This window comes from Dama dama, chromosome 2 (assembly GCF_033118175.1).
Source record: "Dama dama isolate Ldn47 chromosome 2, ASM3311817v1, whole genome shotgun sequence".
In the NCBI taxonomy this organism is placed as follows: Eukaryota; Metazoa; Chordata; class Mammalia; order Artiodactyla; family Cervidae; genus Dama; species Dama dama.
The window spans coordinates 4,338,203-4,348,377 of NC_083682.1; the positions used below are offsets into that span (position 1 = coordinate 4,338,203).

A 10,175-nucleotide genomic window follows, 5' to 3' on the forward strand; every position below is an offset into this window, starting at 1 on the left:
GTCACATTATTATTTTTTTTTAATTTCTTATTTCTATTTTTTAGACTTCCTGAGTGAAAAAAATACATGCGGGGAATCTGAGCTTGGCCCCTAATTTGGAAAGACCGTGTGATCGACTTGGGGAAAAAAATAGGCCTTGATCTGGGCGTCCTAAGAAGATGATAAATTCCATCTCCTCTAGGGGCTCATCAGAATCTGCCTTCAATGCAGGAGAACTGGGTTCAATTTCTGGGTTGGGAAGATCCCCTGGAGAAGGAAATGGCAGCCCACTCCAGTACTCTTGCCTGAAGAATCCCATGGACAGAGGAGCCTGGCGGGCTACAGTCCATGGGGTCACAACAGTCAGGCACGACTGAACCACCGGGGACTGTCTGGGAAGCCCACGGAGAACGGACCCTCGACTTCCCGGAGCGAGTGGGGAAGAGGGGCGTGCTGGTCACGGCTGAGAAGCGGTGGTCCTTGAAGGAGGGCGACCAGGTCCCCGGGAGGCCCCACCTGCCCCCTGCCTGCTGCCGTCACTGCCGGCCGCCTGGCAGGGAGAGTGTCTGCAGCGTCACATCTGGACAGGGCCCGTGGGAGTCCAGCGGTGGAGACGGGGGCCCTGCAGGGTCTCTGAATGTGATGGGCATGGGGTTCCTCCTCCTCCTCCCCCTCTCAGCAGTGAGGCTGGGGAAGGGGGCCTTTGTAACTGCACTGCCCCTCACCCGGCTCTGCCCCGACACCCCACCCACCAGCCCCAGAGCAGATTACTACATGCGAGGGGCCAGGGTTCTGTCTGCCCCCGGCTGGGAGGGTGGGTTTCAGCCCTGCCACTCCACATGGACTCATAGCCAAGAGGGAAGTGGTGGTGGGGGGGGGGGGTGCCCCACTGTGATCTCTGCCTCAGAGACCCCTCCACCAATCCTCTCAAGGCAGAGTGGCTCTCTGGCGCCCTGAAGGTCTGGAGGGGGCTCTGTGCTGAGAGCTGGGGGTGGGAGGTCAGCTTACCATGGAAGGCAGCGCCCGCCCCACTCACAGGGTCTGCCAGCCAGCTCACCTCCTGGGGAGTCAGGGTCCCTGCCTGCCTGGCCCTGCCCCAGCCCCAGCTGGTGGCAGCGAGGTTGGACCCAGCCGCGTTTGTAGGGCTCCATGTGCATTCTTGAGGTGGTGGTGTTTAGTCAGTAGGTCGTGTCTGACTCTTTGTGGCCTCATGGACTGTAGCCCGCCAGGCTCCTCTGTCCGTGGGATTTCCCAGGCAAGAATCCTGCAGTGAGTGGCCATTTCCTTCTCCAGGGGATCTTCCCCACCCGGGGAGGGAACCCACATCTCCTGCATTGGCAGGTAGATTCTTTACCACTGAGCCACCAGGGAAGCCCGTTCTTGATGTGAGATGCAAGAAAGGAAGGTCCCCATGGGCCCGTTCACAAGCCGAGCTGGCTCCATGTCCCGCTGGGGTGTGTGGGGTCTGGACTCCCAGAGCCGTGTGGGGCGAGCCTGGGGCTGGGAGAGGCTGGCTTTCCCCAGGATGCCCAGTCATGAGGGCACTGCGCAGCCGTGCCAGACCTTACTTCGTCCCCCCAAGGTATGTCCCCCACCCTGTCTTCCACACGCCGGGTGTGGTCGGCTTTGCTGGGGGTGAAGGACTGATAGCAGCTCACTCATTCATCCATTCATTCCATGTCTGCGGACGAGCCCCCACCATGGACCCCAAGTTGTCCAGGACGGCAGGTGGCTACCTGGAAGGTTGCTGTGACCTCACAGGTGAGCAGTCCGCGAGGAAGCACAGGCCAGAGGGCAAGGCTGAAACTGCGCTGCCGGCCCTGACGGTTATTGGAGGCTGCCGGCTGGGGGGCAGCCGAGGAGGGGGCCGCTGGGCTGACAGCAGGGACAGCGGTCACACAAGGGCTGCAGCGAGGCAGCGATCTGCCTTCTGAGGGCCTCCATGTCTTCTCCTTCGCCCAACACCGGAACCTCCAGCCAGCTTCAGAGACAGGCAGGAAATGGAGGTTCAGAGAAACTGCTTCAGTTGTCCGAAGCCACACAGCAGGTGAGTGGAATACGGGGCAGAGCTGGGGCTTGAGCCCTAGTACTGACACCATTGTCGCTGCTGCTGTTGTTCAGCCGCTGAGTCGTGTCTGACTCTTTACGACACCGTAGACTGCAGCGTGCCAGGCTTCCCCGTCCCGCACCATCTCCCCAAGTTTGCTCTAACTCATTTCAGTTGAGTCGGTGATGCCATCCAACCATCTCATCCTCTGTTGTCCCCTCTTCTCCTCCTGCTTTCAGTCTATCCCAGCATCAAGGTCTTTTCCAATAACTTGTCTCTTCGCATCGGATGGCCAAAGTATTAGAGCTTCAGCCTGAGTCCTTCCAGTGAATATTCAGGGTTGATTTCCTGTAGGATTGACTGGCTTGATTGCCTTGTGGTCCAAGGGACTCTCAAGAGTCTTCTCCAACAACACAGTTCAAAAGCATCAATTCTTCAGCACTCAGCTTTCTTTATGGTCCACCTCTCACATCCATACATGACTACTGGAAAAACCATAGGTTTGACTAGACGGACCTTTGTCCTCAAAGTGATGTCTCTGCTTTTCAATATGCTGTCTAGGTTTGTCAGAGCTTTGCTTTCAACGAGCAAGCGTCTTTTAATTTCCTGGTTGCAGTCACCGTCCACAGTTGGAGTTCTGAAATCCAGGCCCCTCTTATTCTGCAGGAGCTTCTGCATGGAGTCTTGGGCAGGGCCAGCCAGACGGGGCTTCTTCCAGACCCACTGATGTCCCCACGTGACCAGCACAATCCAGCCACGGCGTGACCTACTGTGGGCCGTGTAGTAGGAGGGAGGTGGGTACAACACCCCCCCCACCAGCATCCTTTGTACACCAGCTCCCCGTTCCTGCAGCCCCATCCGTAAACCCACCTCACTCTGGAAAGGAGGATGGATGGGGCTTTCTGGGGCCACATGTGGGGGCTGCAGCCCCTCCTTCCTGGGCCTGGGCGAGGGGCAGAAATGAAGGCAGGGGCCGAGGTCCCCAGAAGACGTCCTTGGCCCACGACTCCAGGCCCTCCTCGGCCAGGTCTCTTGGGTGGGGGGTGGGAGGCAGGACCCTCTGTCTTCCTGTTTCCTGTGACAACAGCAAGTTCAGAGGGGAGCAGCGGGGATGAGGGTGACTGGGGGACGCTGCCCTGAGTGAGTGGGGGTAACCAGAAAGGCTCAGGGGAAGTTAAACCACCAAGGGGCTGCAGGCCCTCGGGGGTGGGGGGGCGGGGCTAGACTGGAGACCCCAAGTCTGGCCCAGCCTTGGTCTTTTGAGCTAAACCTGGACCTGGCCCAGCATCACCGCTACCGGAGCACTTACTGACCTCACAAGGGCTCTGGGGTCTCCCTAAGCCAGTCGGGGGTCAGAGAGTAAGGGTGTAGTCAGAGGTCAGATGCCCCAACCCAGCCCAGCTGGGGCCCTGGGCAGCCGTGGTCAGGGCAGGATCTTTGAGGGGCCAAGGGGCTATAGACTTGGGTGTGGGCAGACCTGGGCTCTGTTCTGGTACCTTCCTGGTCCTTGGTTTCCCTCTGCATCTGCCTCTCAGGTGGCTATGGAGGTGAGTGGTCATCTCTGTGCAAAGACTTGGCCCTTGCCTCATGCAGCCCCAGGAGGAGGCGGTCATCACGGGTTATGGATTCCTGTGGGGGAAGCGGGGTCACAGGGTGTGGGAGGGGGGCCAGGGCAGCTGGCTCCGAGGCGCCAGGCCCCGCTTTCCCTGGCTTTCCCCACGTCCTCTCCTTGGCCGCTCAGCTCCCCCGTCTCCCCCAGCCCCCATGTCCCCTCCTTACACGGCCAGAGGAGCTGCTGCCTGGCCTTGCATTTCTATTTCTGCACCTTCCGCTTCCTGCCCAGTGGCTGGCCTGCCACTGCGGAAAGTTCTGGAATCTTCAAGGCCAGCTGGTCCTGGAGCAGGACGTGGAGGCCTCAGATTTCCTCCTCCCCACAGCTCCTCGGGCCTCCTAGGACTGGGCACCCCGGGTGTCAGGGAAGGCCTAGGATGACCGGAGAAGTGCATCACGGTGGAGCCTGGACCCCGGGCTGGACGTGCACCCATGGAGGTGGGGCTGCTGCCTTCCAGGTCAGCGACCACCCAGTCAATCCGTTCAGGGCACCAACCTCGCATCCCATGTGGGCCCAGGCTTGGGGTGCAGTGTGAGCAGACTCGCCAGATGCACTCACTTTCGAAATAATCCACCTTGAATTCGAGTGGGTCTTGAATGACTTGCTGAAATTCACACGGCTAAGGAAAACAGACAGGTTCACTTGGGGGTTTGTGCTTCTTCCCACTATGTGAATAAGGGGATGATTGTGTGTGTGAGTGTGTGTGTGTGTGTGTACAAGAGAGAGGGACAGAGGCAGAGACAGCGAGATCGAGAGAGAGAGATGGGAGGCAGGCTGGAGCCATAATTGCATAAGACCCGAGGAAGCAGGCAAGGCCACCAGGGCTGAGTGGGCCGGTCCAGGAAGGCTTGCTCAGGGCTCCATCCGCAGCGTTTCCTGAGCATCAATGCTGTGCCAGGCTCAGTGGTTCATAGGCTTCCTCCGGGTCCTCAGGGTTGACCCCCCTTTTCCCTGGTTAGGTGGATTTGGGGGAACATGGAGTGTGGGCAGCGGAAGTCTGAATTACAGAAAACTTTTTTAAAAAGCCAGTGTTCCTTTGTCCGGGTGCGAATTCCTGACATCACCTCGGGGGCCAGCCTTAGAGCCCAGGTAAGACCGTGCAGGTGTCTGGCTGGGTGACTTGGCTTTGTCAGAGCTGGCCCTGTGAGGCGGAGGGTGCGCTGGACTCCCAGCCAAGCAGGGTCCAGAGCCCAGCTCAGGCGCTGACCAAGGTCTGGCCCTGGACCAGTCACATCCCCTTGCTGGCCTCCAGGTTGTCACTGTGCTGTGAACCTCTGGTCCCTACTGGGCGTGGCTGAGCCCACATCACTGCCTAGAGGGCTAGTGGTCCCTTTCTCCATTTCTCACTTGATCCTCCTAAAAGCATCTCTGAATTATTTGTTGCATCTAAATTTAATTGAATCACAGCTTTCATTTGTTTTCAAATTAACTTTTTCTTAAAGTAGCCTTATTTATTGTAAGAAAATGACCAGAGCTCCTTGTAAAAAGCAATAGAAGAAGCAAAAACACGTTGAAGTGCCACACCTGCAGAAATAAGTCTTAAAAACATCCCCAACTGCCCTTGCAGACAGACAAACTGTTTAAAGATGGGGTTGTTCTAGCCACATTTTTTCTTTCCTGTAACTTGTTTTCCCACAAACTGTACAGCAGAGGCATCCACTGTGTGTGTCAATAAATAAGTGAAGATTGGCATCATTGTTTCAATTGCTCAGAGCATCCATTGCCTGGTTGTATCATCATCCTATTAATGATGCTCTTGTTGGCGGAGATGAATGCAGTTTCCAATTTTCCCATTATAAACACCCATGTGGAACAACTTTGGACACAAACCCTTTACATTTATGGCAACTGCTCCGTAGGGCAAATTCCCTGAGGTGGGATTTCAGGGTTAAAAGTTTTACAAATTGTGTGTGTTGACTCCTACAGAAGGGTTTCTGCATTTTTCAAAAAGGTAAAAATTCCTGCCGGGTGGACTCTTAATGTGGCACCACAGTGTTCTTGATGAAATCAGCCAGTACCTCCTTTATTAAAAATAGCTTCTCTGGGCCTTCCCTGGAGGTCCAGTGGTTAGGAATTTATGCTACCACTGCAGGGGACCCTGGGGCTTCTTGATGGCTCAGTGGGAAAAGAATCGACCTGCAATGCAGGAGACACAGGAGACACATATTTGATTCCTGGGCTGGGAGACTCTCCTGGAGGAGGAAATGGCAACCCACTCCAGTATTCTGCTTGAAACATCCCAAGGACAGAGGGAGCTGGAGGGATACAGTCCACTGGGGTGCAGATCTGATCGCTGGTTGGGGAACTAGGACTCCATATGCTGTACAGAAGAGCCAAAATTTTTTTAAAAATTATTTTAAAAGTAGCCTGTTTGTCATCCCAGTGCAGCAGCCCTGAGCACCCTGTCTCATGCATCAAACCTGCACTGGGATGACCCTGAGGGACGGGATGAGGAGGGAGGTGAGCGGGGTTCAGGATGGGGAACACATGTACACCCGTGGCTGATTCACGTGAATGTACGGCAAAAACCACTACAATATTGCAAAGTAATTAGCCTCCAATTAAAACAAATAAATTTAAAAAAATATTATAAAAGGTAACCTTTTTAAATGATTATAAAAGTAACACATTTTAATGTAGAAAATCTGGAACATACATAGATGAATCGTGAAGGAGATTGAAATGATTTGATAACCCACACAGACTTAACCTATCAATTTAGCTATTGATCAGTCTATCGCATTAACATAATGTTTGTTTCACCAAACACCATATGATGTCACTGCCCAGTGTGGTTAAACAGCTTTTGATAAGTTAGTCAAAACACACTTTGGGGACATTATCTGGAGAAAACTAATTGGAAAAGATACACGGACCCCAGTGTTCATTATAGCACCATTTACAATAACTAAGATGTGGAAGGAAGCAATGTAAGTGTCCATTGACAGATGAATGGATAAAGATGTGCTATACATGTACAATGGACTACTATTCAGTCTTAAAAAAGGATGAAATAATACCATTTGTAGCAACATGGACGGACCTAAAGATTATCATCCTAAGTGAAATAAGTCACAGAAACCACAATCACAGGAAACTAATCAAACTGATCACATGGACCATAGCCTTGTCTAACTCAATGAAACTATGAGCCATGCCGTGTAGGGCCACCCAAGATGAATGGGTCATGGTGGAGAGTTGTGACAAACCATGGTCCATTGGAGAAGGCAAATCACTTCAGTATTATTACCTTGAGAACCCCATGAACAGTAGGAAAAGGCAAAAAGATATGACAATGAAAGATGAACTCCCCAAGCTGGTAGGTGCCCAATATGCTACTGAAGAGTTATTTCTGAATAACTTCAGAAAGAAAGAGGAGACAGAGCCAAAGCAAAAACAATGCCCAGTGTGGATGTGACTGGTGTTGGAAGTAAAGTCTGATGCTATGAAGAGCAATATTGCATCAGAACCTGGAATGTTAGGTCCATGAATCAAGGTAAATTAGAAGTGGTCAAACAGGAGATGGCAAGAGTGAACATCGACATTTTAGGAATCAGTGAACTAAAATGGACTGGAATGGGTGAATTTAACTCAGATGACCATTATATCTACTACTGTGGGCAAGAATCACTTAGAAGAAATGGAGTAGCCCTCATAGTCAACAAAAGAGTCTGAAATGCAGTACTTGGGTACAATCTCAAAAATGACAGAATGATCTCTGTTCGTTTCCAAGGCAAACCATTCAATATCCTAGTAATCCAAGTCTATGCCCTGACCAGTAATGCTGAAGAAGCTGAAGTTGAACAGTTCTATGAAGACCTACAAGACCTTCTAGAATTAACACCCTAAAAAGATATCCTTTTCATCATTGGTGACTGGAATGAAAAAGTAGGAAGTCAAGAGATACCTGGAGTAACAGACAAATTTGGCCTTAGAGTACAAAATGAAGCATGGTAAAGGTAACATAGCTTTCCCAAGAGAACGCACTGGTTGTAGCAAACACCCTCTTCCAACAACACAAGCGAAAAATCTACACATGAACACCACCAGATGGTCAACACTGAAATCAGATTGATTATATTCTTTGCAGCCAAAGATGGAGAATCTCTATGAAGTCAGCAGAAACAAGACTGGGAGCTGACTGTGGCTCAGATCATGAACTTCTTATTGTCAAATTCAGACTTAAATTGACGAAGGTAGGGAAGGTAGACCATTCAGATATGACCTAAATCAGTTCCCTTAGGATTATACAAGGGAAGTGAGAAAAAGATTCAAGGCATTAGATCTGATAGACAGGGTGCCTGAAGAACTATGGACAGAGGTTCATAACACTGTACGGGAGGTAGTGATCAAGACCATTCCCCCAAAAAATAAATGCAAAAAGGCAAAATGATTGTCTGAGGAGGCCTTACAAATAGCTGAGAAAAGAAGATAAGTGAAAGTCAAAGGAGAAAAGGAAAGATATACCCATTTGAATGCAGAGTTCCAAAGTGTAGCAAGGAAAGAAAAGAAAACCTTCCTTCCTCAGTGATCAATGCAAAGAAATTGCATAGAGGAAAACAATAGAATGGGAAAGACTAGAGATCTCTTCAAGAAAATAATCCTTGACAAAGGAGGCAAGAATATACAATGGAGAGAAGACTCTTTAACAGTGGCACTGGGAAAACTGTAAAAGAATGTAACCTGTAAAAGAATGAAACTAGAACACTTTCTACACTTGATCTTAGCCAAAAGGCCGAGAAGTGATGAAACTGGAATGCTTTCTAACACCATACACAAAAATAAACTCAAAATGTATTAAAGATATAAATGTAAGACCAGAAACTACAAAACTCATAGAGGAAAACATAGGCAAAACATTCTCTGACATATATCACAGCAGGATCGTCTATGACCAACCTTCCAGAGTAATGTAAATAAAGGCAAAAATAAACAAATGGGACCTAGTTAAACTTAAAAGCTTTTGCACAACAAAAGAAACTATAAGCAAGAGGAAAAGACAGCCTTCGGAATGGGAGAGAAATAGTAGCAAATGAAGCAACTGACAAAGAATTAATCTCAAAAATATACAAGCAGCTCATGCATCTCAATACCAGAAAAATAAATGACCCAATCAAAAAATGGGCCAAAGAACTAAACAGACACTTCTCCAAAAGAGACATACAGATGGCTAACAAACACATGAAAAGATGCTCAATGTCACTTATTATCCGAGAAATGCAAATCAGAACCACAATGAGGTACCGTCTCACACTGGTCAGAATGGCTGCTGTCACAAAGTCTACAAAAATTAAAAGCTGAGAGGGTGTGGAGAAAAGGGAAGCCTCTTACACTGTTGGTGGGAATGCAAACTAGTACAGCCACTATGGAGAACAGTGTAGAGATTCCTTAAAAAACTGGAAATAGAACTGCCATATGACCCAGCAATCCCACTGCTGAGCTTACACACCTAGGAAACCAGAATTGAAAGAGACACGTGCACCCCAATGTTCATCGCAGCACTGTTTACAATAGCCAGGACATGGAAGCAACCTAGATGTCCATCGGCAGATGAATGGATAAGAAAGCTGTGGTACATATACACCATGGAATATTACTCAGCTATTAAAAAGAATGAATTTTAATCAGTTCTAATGAGATGGATGAAACTGGAGCCTATTATACAGAGTGAAGTAAGTCAGGAAGAAAAACATCAATACAGTATATTAACATATATATATGGAATTTAGAAAGATGGCAATGATGACCTTATATGCAAGACAGCAAAAGAGACACAGATATAAAGAACAGTCTTTTGGACTCTGTGGGAGAAGGCCAGGGTGGGACGATTTGAGAGAATAGCTTTGAAACATGTGTATTACCATACATGAGATAGACCAGTCCAGGTTTGATGCATGAAATGGGGCACTCAAAGCCGGTGCACTGGGACAACCCTGAGGGATGGGGTGGGGAGGGAAGTGGGAGGGGGTTCAGGATGGGGACACATGTGCACCCATGGCTGACTCATGTCAATGTATGGCAAAACCACCACAATTGTAAAGTAATTAGCCTCCAATTAAATTAATTTTAAAAAAAGAGAAGTGGCAAGAATACACAGAAGAACTACAAAAAAGCTCTTCATGACCCAGATAACCTTGATGGTGTGATCACTCACCTAGAGCCAGACATCCTGGAATGCGAAGTCAAGTGGGCCTTACGAAGCATCACTATGAACTAGCGGAGGTGACGGAATTCCAGCTGAGCTATTTCAAATCTTAAAAGATGATGCTGTGAAAGTGCTGCACTCAATATGCCAGCAAATTTGGAAATCTCAGCAGTGGCCACAGGACTGGAAAAGGTCAGTTTTCATTCCAGTCCTAAAGAAGAGCAATGCCAAAGAATGCTTAAACTACCACACAATTGCACTCATCTCACATGCTAGTAAAGTAATACTCAAAATTCTCCAAGCCAGGCTTCAACAGTACATGAACTGTGAACTTCTAGATATTCCAGCTAGATTTAGAAAAGGTAGACCAACCATCCGTTGGATCATCAAAA

The 10,175-nt window shown here is 49.4% G+C and overlaps 1 pseudogene; it reads right to left on the reverse strand.

The window, feature by feature from the left end:
- Positions 1-8,271: 8,271 nt before the first annotated feature.
- On the reverse strand, positions 8,272-8,385 carry LOC133040996 (U2 spliceosomal RNA; annotated as a pseudogene).
- Positions 8,386-10,175: the final 1,790 nt, after the last annotated feature.